General features: G+C 46.1%; 8 non-coding genes across 8 annotated transcripts; all 8 read right to left on the reverse strand.

Moving 5' to 3' along the window:
• Positions 1–425: 425 nt before the first annotated feature.
• Positions 426–616, reverse strand: LOC130334450 (U2 spliceosomal RNA). Its single transcript, XR_008876257.1, has one exon. It is a non-coding gene; the product is annotated as a U2 spliceosomal RNA (small nuclear RNA).
• Positions 617–2,704: 2,088 nt separating this feature from the next.
• Positions 2,705–2,895, reverse strand: LOC130334451 (U2 spliceosomal RNA). Its single transcript, XR_008876258.1, has one exon. It is a non-coding gene; the product is annotated as a U2 spliceosomal RNA (small nuclear RNA).
• A 2,092-nt stretch (positions 2,896–4,987) lies between these two features.
• Positions 4,988–5,178, reverse strand: LOC130334459 (U2 spliceosomal RNA). The gene has a single exon (XR_008876266.1). It is a non-coding gene; the product is annotated as a U2 spliceosomal RNA (small nuclear RNA).
• A 2,093-nt stretch (positions 5,179–7,271) lies between these two features.
• Positions 7,272–7,462, reverse strand: LOC130334452 (U2 spliceosomal RNA). Its single transcript, XR_008876259.1, has one exon. It is a non-coding gene; the product is annotated as a U2 spliceosomal RNA (small nuclear RNA).
• A 2,096-nt stretch (positions 7,463–9,558) lies between these two features.
• LOC130334453 (U2 spliceosomal RNA) lies at positions 9,559–9,749 on the reverse strand. Its single transcript, XR_008876260.1, has one exon. It is a non-coding gene; the product is annotated as a U2 spliceosomal RNA (small nuclear RNA).
• Positions 9,750–11,842: 2,093 nt separating this feature from the next.
• Positions 11,843–12,033, reverse strand: LOC130334455 (U2 spliceosomal RNA). Its single transcript, XR_008876262.1, has one exon. It is a non-coding gene; the product is annotated as a U2 spliceosomal RNA (small nuclear RNA).
• A 2,095-nt stretch (positions 12,034–14,128) lies between these two features.
• On the reverse strand, positions 14,129–14,319 carry LOC130334456 (U2 spliceosomal RNA). The gene has a single exon (XR_008876263.1). It is a non-coding gene; the product is annotated as a U2 spliceosomal RNA (small nuclear RNA).
• Positions 14,320–16,413: 2,094 nt separating this feature from the next.
• Positions 16,414–16,604, reverse strand: LOC130334457 (U2 spliceosomal RNA). Its single transcript, XR_008876264.1, has one exon. It is a non-coding gene; the product is annotated as a U2 spliceosomal RNA (small nuclear RNA).
• Positions 16,605–17,727: the final 1,123 nt, after the last annotated feature.

Here is a 17,727-nt window from a genome sequence, read left to right on the forward strand (position 1 = left end):
AAGTTCAACCAGGGAATTAAGGGGTAGGGGTGTGGCGCGATATTGGGGAAGGGATGAGATTTTATATTTCTTCATAAGCATTAATCTTATTTTGTCAATTAGGAACATTCAGCACCCACCCGCTATCAAGGCAGCTGCCTATCATGTCATGCCCTACCTGCACAGGTGTGCTGGCTACTCAAATGATCCAATTAAGGAGGCCATTTAGTCAGCAGCAGCAGAAGTCCTGTGCCTGGACGCTCCAACAGCGGCCAGACACAAGCAGAAGCAGCAGAAGCAGCAGCAGCACCACCTTTTGTTTTTTGGCTGCAGCAGCAGCAGCAGCAGCAGCAGCAGCAGCAGCAAGGCCCACAGGGCTGGCTAGCTGGCTAGCCAGCAAGCAGGTAGCAATGAAAGTAGGAATCTTTCTTTTTAACCCTGTAAGGGGGTGGTGCACTGTACCCGAAGATACTGCCATATCGGGTCAATGCATAGGGCGACGGAAGCAAGCTTCGAAATCGGCCCCCGTTCTCAAAAATCCATTTAATATATGGTCCCCAGATAGGGGACGTATCAGATATTAAACTGATAAGAACAGATACTACACTTGATCTTAGCCAAAAGGCCGAGAAGCGATAACCGTGAAAGGGGCGGGCCCAACAAGGTCCCCTTCATGGGCACTATCACTGCTTGCTGTCAGGGAGGCTGCCAGACAATTTTCCATGCACACTCTGGGCTGGGGGGCAGTCAACCACCAGTACACACAGCAGAACCTAAACCCATACCATTATTGCTAAGCAGCAAGACAGGGGCCCATTGCACTCCCACGGGGCCTTTTTAAATGCAATCCATAACCCGGATTTGCCAGGAACCCTTCTTACTCCTCCTACTTGCATGTGACACTGGGCTTAGGATCTGCATAGGAAACACACACACAAGCACACACCTACCTTTGTTGCCTGCAGATGCCTCCTTGGCTGTCCCCAAACGGTATCAAACCAACACCCACGGGAAGCTGTAAGCATAGAGGACATGCCTGCACCCCATTGGACTTACCTGTGTGGGTTAAATCCGGGTTATTTGACAACCTATGGCGGTGATGGTTCTGCTCAGGCAGAGCAGTGCTGATGCTCCTCATAAAGCTGTCGCTGCTGTGAAGGTTCTAGGTGACATCACAATCCCTATGGTTACATACACAACAAAGCTGGGTTGTTGTTGTTTACACTCTGCAAGGCCTGTGGAAGTGAGTGACATCATAGCACTGTAGTTCTGAGGGTTCTAGATGGATGCAACAATCTCCTGTTGCTTCTATGAAGGCCATAATAGACGACATCACCAAACAGCTCCATAGTCACATACACAGCAAAGGAGAGATGTTGTTTACACCTAGTGATGTCAGTGGTATTGAGTGACATCACAGCACAGTGCTAAGGCTCCTGGGCCTGGACACAGCAGCGGCTGCAATATCTCAACGGAGAATACGTTTATATATATGTGTGTGTGTGCGCGTATATATATATATATATATATATATATATATATATATATTTCTCCGCCGAAATCACTTTTAAACCCAATTCCACCTTTTTTTCCTTCTCTTCCTCTTACTTTTTTTTCACGTTTTTTTACGTTTTTCTCCTTTTCGCCTCTTTTCTGGGCGTATTATTCTTCTTTTTCTTCTTTTTTTTCGTCTAATGCATACCCCATCAGTGCAGCAATGCTTATTCAATACCGCCAGCAGATGGAGACACTGGGGGATAATTTTCTAAGGATTTATACTGATTTTTCCTGTCTGAATTTGTCGCACAGAAAGTTGCAGGCCAAATATGTGTGACATTTCTGCGACTTTAGCTTCTAGAGCATTTTTACAACATTATACATAGGTGCTGAATACATAAAAAGCGACTGTTCAGCGACAGACAAGTCGCATCGGCTGAAAGTAGGCCAGAATGTCAGTCCATGTTGGAGCAGGTTTAGATACAGTCTAAAGCATAGATCTCAAAGTCTGTGCACAGAATTTAGCAAGGGCCTCGCACCTTCTGATGCATCAGGTAGGTGCACTATAGCATAGCCTAACCCTCTGTACTTTGGTCTATATTGATGCGGGACATAGACAGCCAGCTGATGACCAATCCATTAGTGCAATGGATGGCTGGAAGCATTTGTCTTTGCCTTTGCAATACCACAGAAGCAATGCATGGTCAATGTACAGCAATGACACACCTGTGTGAACAGCCAGGAGACCCCCCCATGTTATGTTACATAGTTACATAGTTAGTACGGTCGAAAAAAGACATATGTCCATCAAGTTCAACCAGGGAATTAAGGGGTAGGGGTGTGGCGCGATATTGGGGAAGGGATGAGATTTTATATTTCTTCATAAGCATTAATCTTATTTTGTCAATTAGGAACATTCAGCACCCACCCGCTATCAAGGCAGCTGCCTATCATGTCATGCCCTACCTGCACAGGTGTGCTGGCTACTCAAATGATCCAATTAAGGAGGCCATTTAGTCAGCAGCAGCAGAAGTCCTGTGCCTGGACGCTCCAACAGCGGCCAGACACAAGCAGAAGAAGCAGAAGCAGCAGCAGCACCACCTTTTGTTTTTTGGCTGCAGCAGCAGCAGCAGCAGCAGCAGCAGCAAGGCCCACAGGGCTGGCTAGCTGGCTAGCCAGCAAGCAGGTAGCAATGAAAGTAGGAATCTTTCTTTTTAACCCTGTAAGGGGGTGGTGCACTGTACCCGAAGATACTGCCATATCGGGTCAATGCATAGGGCGACGGAAGCAAGCTTCGAAATCGGCCCCCGTTCTCAAAAATCCATTTAATATATGGTCCCCAGATAGGGGACGTATCAGATATTAAACTGATAAGAACAGATACTACACTTGATCTTAGCCAAAAGGCCGAGAAGCGATAACCGTGAAAGGGGCGGGCCCAACAAGGTCCCCTTCATGGGCACTATCACTGCTTGCTGTCAGGGAGGCTGCCAGACAATTTTCCATGCACACTCTGGGCTGGGGGGCAGTCAACCACCAGTACACACAGCAGAACCTAAACCCATACCATTATTGCTAAGCAGCAAGACAGGGGCCCATTGCACTCCCACGGGGCCTTTTTAAATGCAATCCATAACCCGGATTTGCCAGGAACCCTTCTTACTCCTCCTACTTGCATGTGACACTGGGCTTAGGATCTGCATAGGAAACACACACACAAGCACACACCTACCTTTGTTGCCTGCAGATGCCTCCTTGGCTGTCCCCAAACGGTATCAAACCAACACCCACGGGAAGCTGTAAGCATAGAGGACATGCCTGCACCCCATTGGACTTACCTGTGTGGGTTAAATCCGGGTTATTTGACAACCTATGGCGGTGATGGTTCTGCTCAGGCAGAGCAGTGCTGATGCTCCTCATAAAGCTGTCGCTGCTGTGAAGGTTCTAGGTGACATCACAATCCCTATGGTTACATACACAACAAAGCTGGGTTGTTGTTGTTTACACTCTGCAAGGCCTGTGGAAGTGAGTGACATCATAGCACTGTAGTTCTGAGGGTTCTAGATGGATGCAACAATCTCCTGTTGCTTCTATGAAGGCCATAATAGACGACATCACCAAACAGCTCCATAGTCACATACACAGCAAAGGAGAGATGTTGTTTACACCTAGTGATGTCAGTGGTATTGAGTGACATCACAGCACAGTGCTAAGGCTCCTGGGCCTGGACACAGCAGCGGCTGCAATATCTCAACGGAGAATACGTTTATATATATGTGTGTGTGTGCGCGTATATATATATATATATATATATATATATATATATATATATATATATATTTCTCCGCCGAAATCACTTTTAAACCCATTTCCACCTTTTTTTCCCTTCTCTTCCTCTTACTTTTTTTTCATGTTTTTTTACGTTTTTCTCCTTTTCGCCTCTTTTCTGGGCGTATTATTCTTCTTTTTCTTCTTTTTTTTCGTCTAATGCATACCCCATCAGTGCAGCAATGCTTATTCAATACCGCCAGCAGATGGAGACACTGGGGGATAATTTTCTAAGGATTTATACTGATTTTTCCTGTCTGAATTTGTCGCACAGAAAGTTGCAGGCCAAATATGTGTGACATTTCTGCGACTTTAGCTTCTAGAGCATTTTTACAACATTATACATAGGTGCTGAATACATAAAAAGCGACTGTTCAGCGACAGACAAGTCGCATCGGCTGAAAGTAGGCCAGAATGTCAGTCCATGTTGGAGCAGGTTTAGATACAGTCTAAAGCATAGATCTCAAAGTCTGTGCACAGAATTTAGCAAGGGCCTCGCACCTTCTGATGCATCAGGTAGGTGCACTATAGCATAGCCTAACCCTCTGTACTTTGGTCTATATTGATGCGGGACATAGACAGCCAGCTGATGACCAATCCATTAGTGCAATGGATGGCTGGAAGCGCCTTTGCAATACCACAGAAGCAATGCATGGTCAATGTACAGCAATGACACACCTGTGTGAACAGCCAGGAGACCCCCCCATGTTATGTTACATAGTTACATAGTTAGTACGGTCGAAAAAAGACATATGTCCATCAAGTTCAACCAGGGAATTAAGGGTTAGGGGTGTGGCGCGATATTGGGGAAGGGATGAGATTTTATATTTCTTCATAAGCATTAATCTTATTTTGTCAATTAGGAACATTCAGCACCCACCCGCTATCAAGGCAGCTGCCTATCATGTCATGCCCTACCTGCACAGGTGTGCTGGCTACTCAAATGATCCAATTAAGGAGGCCATTTAGTCAGCAGCAGCAGAAGTCCTGTGCCTGGACGCTCCAACAGCGGCCAGACACAAGCAGAAGCAGCAGAAGCAGCAGCAGCACCACCTTTTGTTTTTTGGCTGCAGCAGCAGCAGCAGCAGCAGCAGCAGCAGCAAGGCCCACAGGGCTGGCTAGCTGGCTAGCCAGCAAGCAGGTAGCAATGAAAGTAGGAATCTTTCTTTTTAACCCTGTAAGGGGGTGGTGCACTGTACCCGAAGATACTGCCATATCAGGTCAATGCATAGGGCGACGGAAGCAAGCTTCGAAATCGGCCCCCGTTCTCAAAAATCCATTTAATATATGGTCCCCAGATAGGGGACGTATCAGATATTAAACTGATAAGAACAGATACTACACTTGATCTTAGCCAAAAGGCCGAGAAGCGATAACCGTGAAAGGGGCGGGCCCAACAAGGTCCCCTTCATGGGCACTATCACTGCTTGCTGTCAGGGAGGCTGCCAGACAATTTTCCATGCACACTCTGGGCTGGGGGGCAGTCAACCACCAGTACACACAGCAGAACCTAAACCCATACCATTATTGCTAAGCAGCAAGACAGGGGCCCATTGCACTCCCACGGGGCCTTTTTAAATGCAATCCATAACCCGGATTTGCCAGGAACCCTTCTTACTCCTCCTACTTGCATGTGACACTGGGCTTAGGATCTGCATAGGAAACACACACACAAGCACACACCTACCTTTGTTGCCTGCAGATGCCTCCTTGGCTGTCCCCAAACGGTATCAAACCAACACCCACGGGAAGCTGTAAGCATAGAGGACATGCCTGCACCCCATTGGACTTACCTGTGTGGGTTAAATCCGGGTTATTTGACAACCTATGGCGGTGATGGTTCTGCTCAGGCAGAGCAGTGCTGATGCTCCTCATAAAGCTGTCGCTGCTGTGAAGGTTCTAGGTGACATCACAATCCCTATGGTTACATACACAACAAAGCTGGGTTGTTGTTGTTTACACTCTGCAAGGCCTGTGGAAGTGAGTGACATCATAGCACTGTAGTTCTGAGGGTTCTAGATGGATGCAACAATCTCCTGTTGCTTCTATGAAGGCCGTAATAGACGACATCACCAAACAGCTCCATAGTCACATACACAGCAAAGGAGAGATGTTGTTTACACCTAGTGATGTCAGTGGTATTGAGTGACATCACAGCACAGTGCTAAGGCTCCTGGGCCTGGACACAGCAGCGGCTGCAATATCTCAACGGAGAATACGTTTATATATATGTGTGTGTGTGCGCGTATATATATATATATATATATATATATATATATATATATATATATTTCTCCGCCGAAATCACTTTTAAACCCATTTCCACCTTTTTTTCCCTTCTCTTCCTCTTACTTTTTTTTCACGTTTTTTTACGTTTTTCTCCTTTTCGCCTCTTTTCTGGGCGTATTATTCTTCTTTTTCTTCTTTTTTTTTCGTCTAATGCATACCCCATCAGTGCAGCAATGCTTATTCAATACCGCCAGCAGATGGAGACACTGGGGGATAATTTTCTAAGGATTTATACTGATTTTTCCTGTCTGAATTTGTCGCACAGAAAGTTGCAGGCCAAATATGTGTGACATTTCTGCGACTTTAGCTTCTAGAGCATTTTTACAACATTATACATAGGTGCTGAATACATAAAAAGCGACTGTTCAGCGACAGACAAGTCGCATCGGCTGAAAGTAGGCCAGAATGTCAGTCCATGTTGGAGCAGGTTTAGATACAGTCTAAAGCATAGATCTCAAAGTCTGTGCACAGAATTTAGCAAGGGCCTCGCACCTTCTGATGCATCAGGTAAGTGCACTATAGCATAGCCTAACCCTCTGTACTTTGGTCTATATTGATGCGGGACATAGACAGCCAGCTGATGACCAATCCATTAGTGCAATGGATGGCTGGAAGCATTTGTCTTTGCCTTTGCAATACCACAGAAGCAATGCATGGTCAATGTACAGCAATGACACACCTGTGTGAACAGCCAGGAGACCCCCCCATGTTATGTTACATAGTTACATAGTTAGTACGGTCGAAAAAAGACATATGTCCATCAAGTTCAACCAGGGAATTAAGGGGTAGGGGTGTGGCGCGATATTGGGGAAGGGATGAGATTTTATATTTCTTCATAAGCATTAATCTTATTTTGTCAATTAGGAACATTCAGCACCCACCCGCTATCAAGACAGCTGCCTATCATGTCATGCCCTACCTGCACAGGTGTGCTGGCTACTCAAATGATCCAATTAAGGAGGCCATTTAGTCAGCAGCAGCAGAAGTTCTGTGCCTGGACGCTCCAACAGCGGCCAGACACAAGCAGAAGCAGCAGAAGCAGCAGCAGCACCACCTTTTGTTTTTTGGCTGCAGCAGCAGCAGCAGCAGCAGCAGCAAGGCCCACAGGGCTGGCTAGCTGGCTAGCCAGCAAGCAGGTAGCAATGAAAGTAGGAATCTTTCTTTTTAACCCTGTAAGGGGGTGGTGCACTGTACCCGAAGATACTGCCATATCGGGTCAATGCATAGGGCGACGGAAGCAAGCTTCGAAATCGGCCCCCGTTCTCAAAAATCCATTTAATATATGGTCCCCAGATAGGGGACGTATCAGATATTAAACTGATAAGAACAGATACTACACTTGATCTTAGCCAAAAGGCCGAGAAGCGATAACCGTGAAAGGGGCGTTCCCAACAAGGTCCCCTTCATGGGCACTATCACTGCTTGCTGTCAGGGAGGCTGCCAGACAATTTTCCATGCACACTCTGGGCTGGGGGGCAGTCAACCACCAGTACACACAGCAGAACCTAAACCCATACCATTATTGCTAAGCAGCAAGACAGGGGCCCATTGCACTCCCACGGGGCCTTTTTAAATGCAATCCATAACCCGGATTTGCCAGGAACCCTTCTTACTCCTCCTACTTGCATGTGACACTGGGCTTAGGATCTGCATAGGAAACACACACACAAGCACACACCTACCTTTGTTGCCTGCAGATGCCTCCTTGGCTGTCCCCAAACGGTATCAAACCAACACCCACGGGAAGCTGTAAGCATAGAGGACATGCCTGCACCCCATTGGACTTACCTGTGTGGGTTAAATCCGGGTTATTTGACAACCTATGGCGGTGATGGTTCTGCTCAGGCAGAGCAGTGCTGATGCTCCTCATAAAGCTGTCGCTGCTGTGAAGGTTCTAGGTGACATCACAATCCCTATGGTTACATACACAACAAAGCTGGGTTGTTGTTGTTTACACTCTGCAAGGCCTGTGGAAGTGAGTGACATCATAGCACTGTAGTTCTGAGGGTTCTAGATGGATGCAACAATCTCCTGTTGCTTCTATGAAGGCCATAATAGACGACATCACCAAACAGCTCCATAGTCACATACACAGCAAAGGAGAGATGTTGTTTACACCTAGTGATGTCAGTGGTATTGAGTGACATCACAGCACAGTGCTAAGGCTCCTGGGCCTGGACACAGCAGCGGCTGCAATATCTCAACGGAGAATACGTTTATATATATGTGTGTGTGTGCGCGTATATATATATATATATATATATATATATATATATATATATATATATATTTCTCCGCCGAAATCACTTTTAAACCCATTTCCACCTTTTTTTCCCTTCTCTTCCTCTTACTTTTTTTTCACGTTTTTTTACGTTTTTCTCCTTTTCGCCTCTTTTCTGGGCGTATTATTCTTCTTTTTCTTCTTTTTTTTCGTCTAATGCATACCCCATCAGTGCAGCAATGCTTATTCAATACCGCCAGCAGATGGAGACACTGGGGGATAATTTTCTAAGGATTTATACTGATTTTTCCTGTCTGAATTTGTCGCACAGAAAGTTGCAGGCCAAATATGTGTGACATTTCTGCGACTTTAGCTTCTAGAGCATTTTTACAACATTATACATAGGTGCTGAATACATAAAAAGCGACTGTTCAGCGACAGACAAGTCGCATCGGCTGAAAGTAGGCCAGAATGTCAGTCCATGTTGGAGCAGGTTTAGATACAGTCTAAAGCATAGATCTCAAAGTCTGTGCACAGAATTTAGCAAGGGCCTCGCACCTTCTGATGCATCAGGTAGGTGCACTATAGCATAGCCTAACCCTCTGTACTTTGGTCTATATTGATGCGGGACATAGACAGCCAGCTGATGACCAATCCATTAGTGCAATGGATGGCTGGAAGCATTTGTCTTTGCCTTTGCAATACCACAGAAGCAATGCATGGTCAATGTACAGCAATGACACACCTGTGTGAACAGCCAGGAGACCCCCCCATGTTATGTTACATAGTTACATAGTTAGTACGGTCGAAAAAAGACATATGTCCATCAAGTTCAACCAGGGAATTAAGGGGTAGGGGTGTGGCGCGATATTGGGGAAGGGATGAGATTTTATATTTCTTCATAAGCATTAATCTTATTTTGTCAATTAGGAACATTCAGCACCCACCCGCTATCAAGGCAGCTGCCTATCATGTCATGCCCTACCTGCACAGGTGTGCTGGCTACTCAAATGATCCAATTAAGGAGGCCATTTAGTCAGCAGCAGCAGAAGTCCTGTGCCTGGACGCTCCAACAGCGGCCAGACACAAGCAGAAGCAGCAGAAGCAGCAGCAGCACCACCTTTTGTTTTTTGGCTGCAGCAGCAGCAGCAGCAGCAGCAGCAAGGCCCACAGGGCTGGCTAGCTGGCTAGCCAGCAAGCAGGTAGCAATGAAAGTAGGAATCTTTCTTTTTAACCCTGTAAGGGGGTGGTGCACTGTACCCGAAGATACTGCCATATCGGGTCAATGCATAGGGCGACGGAAGCAAGCTTCGAAATCGGCCCCCGTTCTCAAAAATCCATTTAATATATGGTCCCCAGATAGGGGACGTATCAGATATTAAACTGATAAGAACAGATACTACACTTGATCTTAGCCAAAAGGCCGAGAAGCGATAACCGTGAAAGGGGCGGGCCCAACAAGGTCCCCTTCATGGGCACTATCACTGCTTGCTGTCAGGGAGGCTGCCAGACAATTTTCCATGCACACTCTGGGCTGGGGGGCAGTCAACCACCAGTACACACAGCAGAACCTAAACCCATACCATTATTGCTAAGCAGCAAGACAGGGGCCCATTGCACTCCCACGGGGCCTTTTTAAATGCAATCCATAACCCGTATTTGCCAGGAACCCTTCTTACTCCTCCTACTTGCATGTGACACTGGGCTTAGGATCTGCATAGGAAACACACACACAAGCACACACCTACCTTTGTTGCCTGCAGATGCCTCCTTGGCTGTCCCCAAACGGTATCAAACCAACACCCACGGGAAGCTGTAAGCATAGAGGACATGCCTGCACCCCATTGGACTTACCTGTGTGGGTTAAATCCGGGTTATTTGACAACCTATGGCGGTGATGGTTCTGCTCAGGCAGAGCAGTGCTGATGCTCCTCATAAAGCTGTCGCTGCTGTGAAGGTTCTAGGTGACATCACAAATCCCTATGGTTACATACACAACAAAGCTGGGTTGTTGTTGTTTACACTCTGCAAGGCCTGTGGAAGTGAGTGACATCATAGCACTGTAGTTCTGAGGGTTCTAGATGGATGCAACAATCTCCTGTTGCTTCTATGAAGGCCATAATAGACGACATCACCAAACAGCTCCATAGTCACATACACAGCAAAGGAGAGATGTTGTTTACACCTAGTGATGTCAGTGGTATTGAGTGACATCACAGCACAGTGCTAAGGCTCCTGGGCCTGGACACAGCAGCGGCTGCAATATCTCAACGGAGAATACGTTTATATATATGTGTGTGTGTGCGCGTATATATATATATATATATATATATATATATATATATATATTTCTCCGCCGAAATCACTTTTAAACCCATTTCCACCTTTTTTTCCCTTCTCTTCCTCTTACTTTTTTTTCACGTTTTTTTACGTTTTTCTCCTTTTCGCCTCTTTTCTGGGCGTATTATTCTTCTTTTTCTTCTTTTTTTTTCGTCTAATGCATACCCCATCAGTGCAGCAATGCTTATTCAATACCGCCAGCAGATGGAGACACTGGGGGATAATTTTCTAAGGATTTATACTGATTTTTCCTGTCTGAATTTGTCGCACAGAAAGTTGCAGGCCAAATATGTGTGACATTTCTGCGACTTTAGCTTCTAGAGCATTTTTACAACATTATACATAGGTGCTGAATACATAAAAAGCGACTGTTCAGCGACAGACAAGTCGCATCGGCTGAAAGTAGGCCAGAATGTCAGTCCATGTTGGAGCAGGTTTAGATACAGTCTAAAGCATAGATCTCAAAGTCTGTGCACAGAATTTAGCAAGGGCCTCGCACCTTCTGATGCATCAGGTAAGTGCACTATAGCATAGCCTAACCCTCTGTACTTTGGTCTATATTGATGCGGGACATAGACAGCCAGCTGATGACCAATCCATTAGTGCAATGGATGGCTGGAAGCATTTGTCTTTGCCTTTGCAATACCACAGAAGCAATGCATGGTCAATGTACAGCAATGACACACCTGTGTGAACAGCCAGGAGACCCCCCCATGTTATGTTACATAGTTACATAGTTAGTACGGTCGAAAAAAGACATATGTCCATCAAGTTCAACCAGGGAATTAAGGGGTAGGGGTGTGGCGCGATATTGGGGAAGGGATGAGATTTTATATTTCTTCATAAGCATTAATCTTATTTTGTCAATTAGGAACATTCAGCACCCACCCGCTATCAAGACAGCTGCCTATCATGTCATGCCCTACCTGCACAGGTGTGCTGGCTACTCAAATGATCCAATTAAGGAGGCCATTTAGTCAGCAGCAGCAGAAGTTCTGTGCCTGGACGCTCCAACAGCGGCCAGACACAAGCAGAAGCAGCAGAAGCAGCAGCAGCACCACCTTTTGTTTTTTGGCTGCAGCAGCAGCAGCAGCAGCAGCAGCAGCAAGGCCCACAGGGCTGGCTAGCTGGCTAGCCAGCAAGCAGGTAGCAATGAAAGTAGGAATCTTTCTTTTTAACCCTGTAAGGGGGTGGTGCACTGTACCCGAAGATACTGCCATATCGGGTCAATGCATAGGGCGACGGAAGCAAGCTTCGAAATCGGCCCCCGTTCTCAAAAATCCATTTAATATATGGTCCCCAGATAGGGGACGTATCAGATATTAAACTGATAAGAACAGATACTACACTTGATCTTAGCCAAAAGGCCGAGAAGCGATAACCGTGAAAGGGGCGGGCCCAACAAGGTCCCCTTCATGGGCACTATCACTGCTTGCTGTCAGGGAGGCTGCCAGACAATTTTCCATGCACACTCTGGGCTGGGGGGCAGTCAACCACCAGTACACACAGCAGAACCTAAACCCATACCATTATTGCTAAGCAGCAAGACAGGGGCCCATTGCACTCCCACGGGGCCTTTTTAAATGCAATCCATAACCCGGATTTGCCAGGAACCCTTCTTACTCCTCCTACTTGCATGTGACACTGGGCTTAGGATCTGCATAGGAAACACACACACAAGCACACACCTACCTTTGTTGCCTGCAGATGCCTCCTTGGCTGTCCCCAAACGGTATCAAACCAACACCCACGGGAAGCTGTAAGCATAGAGGACATGCCTGCACCCCATTGGACTTACCTGTGTGGGTTAAATCCGGGTTATTTGACAACCTATGGCGGTGATGGTTCTGCTCAGGCAGAGCAGTGCTGATGCTCCTCATAAAGCTGTCGCTGCTGTGAAGGTTCTAGGTGACATCACAATCCCTATGGTTACATACACAACAAAGCTGGGTTGTTGTTGTTTACACTCTGCAAGGCCTGTGGAAGTGAGTGACATCATAGCACTGTAGTTCTGAGGGTTCTAGATGGATGCAACAATCTCCTGTTGCTTCTATGAAGGCCATAATAGACGACATCACCAAACAGCTCCATAGTCACATACACAGCAAAGGAGAGATGTTGTTTACACCTAGTGATGTCAGTGGTATTGAGTGACATCACAGCACAGTGCTAAGGCTCCTGGGCCTGGACACAGCAGCGGCTGCAATATCTCAACGGAGAATACGTTTATATATATGTGTGTGTGTGCGCGTATATATATATATATATATATATATATATATATATATATATATATTTCTCCGCCGAAATCACTTTTAAACCCATTTCCACCTTTTTTTCCCTTCTCTTCCTCTTACTTTTTTTTCACGTTTTTTTACGTTTTTCTCCTTTTCGCCTCTTTTCTGGGCGTATTATTCTTCTTTTTCTTCTTTTTTTTCGTCTAATGCATACCCCATCAGTGCAGCAATGCTTATTCAATACCGCCAGCAGATGGAGACACTGGGGGATAATTTTCTAAGGATTTATACTGATTTTTCCTGTCTGAATTTGTCGCACAGAAAGTTGCAGGCCAAATATGTGTGACATTTCTGCGACTTTAGCTTCTAGAGCATTTTTACAACATTATACATAGGTGCTGAATACATAAAAAGCGACTGTTCAGCGACAGACAAGTCGCATCGGCTGAAAGTAGGCCAGAATGTCAGTCCATGTTGGAGCAGGTTTAGATACAGTCTAAAGCATAGATCTCAAAGTCTGTGCACAGAATTTAGCAAGGGCCTCGCACCTTCTGATGCATCAGGTAGGTGCACTATAGCATAGCCTAACCCTCTGTACTTTGGTCTATATTGATGCGGGACATAGACAGCCAGCTGATGACCAATCCATTAGTGCAATGGATGGCTGGAAGCATTTGTCTTTGCCTTTGCAATACCACAGAAGCAATGCATGGTCAATGTACAGCAATGACACACCTGTGTGAACAGCCAGGAGACCCCCCCATGTTATGTTACATAGTTACATAGTTAGTACGGTCGAAAAAAGACATATGTCCATCAAGTTCAACCAGGGAATTAAGGGGTAGGGGTGTGGCGCGATATTGGGGAAGGGATGAGATTTTATATTTCTTCATAAGCATTAATCTTATTTTGTCAATTAGGAACATTCAGCACCCACCCGCTATCAAGGCAGCTGCCTATCATGTCATGCCCTACCTGCACAGGTGTGCTGGCTACTCAAATGATCCAATTAAGGAGGCCATTTAGTCAGCAGCAGCAGAAGTCCTGTGCCTGGACGCTCCAACAGCGGCCAGACACAAGCAGAAGCAGCAGAAGCAGCAGCAGCACCACCTTTTGTTTTTTGGCTGCAGCAGCAGCAGCAGCAGCAGCAGCAGCAAGGCCCACAGGGCTGGCTAGCTGGCTAGCCAGCAAGCAGGTAGCAATGAAAGTAGGAATCTTTCTTTTTAACCCTGTAAGGGGGTGGTGCACTGTACCCGAAGATACTGCCATATCGGGTCAATGCATAGGGCGACGGAAGCAAGCTTCGAAATCGGCCCCCGTTCTCAAAAATCCATTTAATATATGGTCCCCAGATAGGGGACGTATCAGATATTAAACTGATAAGAACAGATACTACACTTGATCTTAGCCAAAAGGCCGAGAAGCGATAACCGTGAAAGGGGCGGGCCCAACAAGGTCCCCTTCATGGGCACTATCACTGCTTGCTGTCAGGGAGGCTGCCAGACAATTTTCCATGCACACTCTGGGCTGGGGGGCAGTCAACCACCAGTACACACAGCAGAACCTAAACCCATACCATTATTGCTAAGCAGCAAGACAGGGGCCCATTGCACTCCCACAGGGCCTTTTTAAATGCAATCCATAACCCGGATTTGCCAGGAACCCTTCTTACTCCTCCTACTTGCATGTGACACTGGGCTTAGGATCTGCATAGGAAACACACACACAAGCACACACCTACCTTTGTTGCCTGCAGATGCCTCCTTGGCTGTCCCCAAACGGTATCAAACCAACACCCACGGGAAGCTGTAAGCATAGAGGACATGCCTGCACCCCATTGGACTTACCTGTGTGGGTTAAATCCGGGTTATTTGACAACCTATGGCGGTGATGGTTCTGCTCAGGCAGAGCAGTGCTGATGCTCCTCATAAAGCTGTCGCTGCTGTGAAGGTTCTAGGTGACATCACAATCCCTATGGTTACATACACAACAAAGCTGGGTTGTTGTTGTTTACACTCTGCAAGGCCTGTGGAAGTGAGTGACATCATAGCACTGTAGTTCTGAGGGTTCTAGATGGATGCAACAATCTCCTGTTGCTTCTATGAAGGCCATAATAGACGACATCACCAAACAGCTCCATAGTCACATACACAGCAAAGGAGAGATGTTGTTTACACCTAGTGATGTCAGTGGTATTGAGTGACATCACAGCACAGTGCTAAGGCTCCTGGGCCTGGACACAGCAGCGGCTGCAATATCTCAACGGAGAATACGTTTATATATATGTGTGTGTGTGCGCGTATATATATATATATATATATATATATATATATATATATATATATATATATATTTCTCCGCCGAAATCACTTTTAAACCCATTTCCACCTTTTTTTCCCTTCTCTTCCTCTTACTTTTTTTTCACGTTTTTTTACGTTTTTCTCCTTTTCGCCTCTTTTCTGGGCGTATTATTCTTCTTTTTCTTCTTTTTTTTCGTCTAATGCATACCCCATCAGTGCAGCAATGCTTATTCAATACCGCCAGCAGATGGAGACACTGGGGGATAATTTTCTAAGGATTTATACTGATTTTTCCTGTCTGAATTTGTCGCACAGAAAGTTGCAGGCCAAATATGTGTGACATTTCTGCGACTTTAGCTTCTAGAGCATTTTTACAACATTATACATAGGTGCTGAATACATAAAAAGCGACTGTTCAGCGACAGACAAGTCGCATCGGCTGAAAGTAGGCCAGAATGTCAGTCCATGTTGGAGCAGGTTTAGATACAGTCTAAAGCATAGATCTCAAAGTCTGTGCACAGAATTTAGCAAGGGCCTCGCACCTTCTGATGCATCAGGTAGGTGCACTATAGCATAGCCTAACCCTCTGTACTTTGGTCTATATTGATGCGGGACATAGACAGCCAGCTGATGACCAATCCATTAGTGCAATGGATGGCTGGAAGCATTTGTCTTTGCCTTTGCAATACCACAGAAGCAATGCATGGTCAATGTACAGCAATGACACACCTGTGTGAACAGCCAGGAGACCCCCCCATGTTATGTTACATAGTTACATAGTTAGTACGGTCGAAAAAAGACATATGTCCATCAAGTTCAACCAGGGAATTAAGGGGTAGGGGTGTGGCGCGATATTGGGGAAGGGATGAGATTTTATATTTCTTCATAAGCATTAATCTTATTTTGTCAATTAGGAACATTCAGCACCCACCCGCTATCAAGGCAGCTGCCTATCATGTCATGCCCTACCTGCACAGGTGTGCTGGCTACTCAAATGATCCAATTAAGGAGGCCATTTAGTCAGCAGCAGCAGAAGTCCTGTGCCTGGACGCTCCAACAGCGGCCAGACACAAGCAGAAGCAGCAGAAGCAGCAGCAGCACCACCTTTTGTTTTTTGGCTGCAGCAGCAGCAGCAGCAGCAAGGCCCACAGGGCTGGCTAGCTGGCTAGCCAGCAAGCAGGTAGCAATGAAAGTAGGAATCTTTCTTTTTAACCCTGTAAGGGGGTGGTGCACTGTACCCGAAGATACTGCCATATCGGGTCAATGCATAGGGCGACGGAAGCAAGCTTCGAAATCGGCCCCCGTTCTCAAAAATCCATTTAATATATGGTCCCCAGATAGGGGACGTATCAGATATTAAACTGATAAGAACAGATACTACACTTGATCTTAGCCAAAAGGCCGAGAAGCGATAACCGTGAAAGGGGCGGGCCCAACAAGGTCCCCTTCATGGGCACTATCACTGCTTGCTGTCAGGGAGGCTGCCAGACAATTTCCATGCACACTCTGGGCTGGGGGGCAGTCAACCACCAGTACACACAGCAGAACCTAAACCCATACCATTATTGCTAAGCAGCAAGACAGGGGCCCATTGCACTCCCACGGGGCCTTTTTAAATGCAATCCATAACCCGGATTTGCCAGGAACCCTTCTTACTCCTCCTACTTGCATGTGACACTGGGCTTAGGATCTGCATAGGAAACACACACACAAGCACACACCTACCTTTGTTGCCTGCAGATGCCTCCTTGGCTGTCCCCAAACGGTATCAAACCAACACCCACGGGAAGCTGTAAGCATAGAGGACATGCCTGCACCCCATTGGACTTACCTGTGTGGGTTAAATCCGGGTTATTTGACAACCTATGGCGGTGATGGTTCTGCTCAGGCAGAGCAGTGCTGATGCTCCTCATAAAGCTGTCGCTGCTGTGAAGGTTCTAGGTGACATCACAATCCCTATGGTTACATACACAACAAAGCTGGGTTGTTGTTGTTTACACTCTGCAAGGCCTGTGGAAGTGAGTGACATCATAGCACTGTAGTTCTGAGGGTTCTAGATGGATGCAACAATCTCCTGTTGCTTCTATGAAGGCCATAATAGACGACATCACCAAACAGCTCCATAGTCACATACACAGCAAAGGAGAGATGTTGTTTACACCTAGTGATGTCAGTGGTATTGAGTGACATCACAGCACAGTGCTAAGGCTCCTGGGCCTGGACACAGCAGCGGCTGCAATATCTCAACGGAGAATACGTTTATATATATGTGTGTGTGTGCGCGTATATATATATATATATATATATATATATATATATATATATATTTCTCCGCCGAAATCACTTTTAAACCCATTTCCACCTTTTTTTCCCTTCTCTTCCTCTTACTTTTTTTTCACGTTTTTTTACGTTTTTCTCCTTTTCGCCTCTTTTCTGGGCGTATTATTCTTCTTTTTCTTCTTTTTTTTCGTCTAATGCATACCCCATCAGTGCAGCAATGCTTATTCAATACCGCCAGCAGATGGAGACACTGGGG

The sequence above is a fragment of the Hyla sarda genome, unplaced genomic scaffold, assembly GCF_029499605.1.
Source record: "Hyla sarda isolate aHylSar1 unplaced genomic scaffold, aHylSar1.hap1 scaffold_434, whole genome shotgun sequence".
Lineage (NCBI taxonomy): Eukaryota > Metazoa > Chordata > Amphibia > Anura > Hylidae > Hyla > Hyla sarda.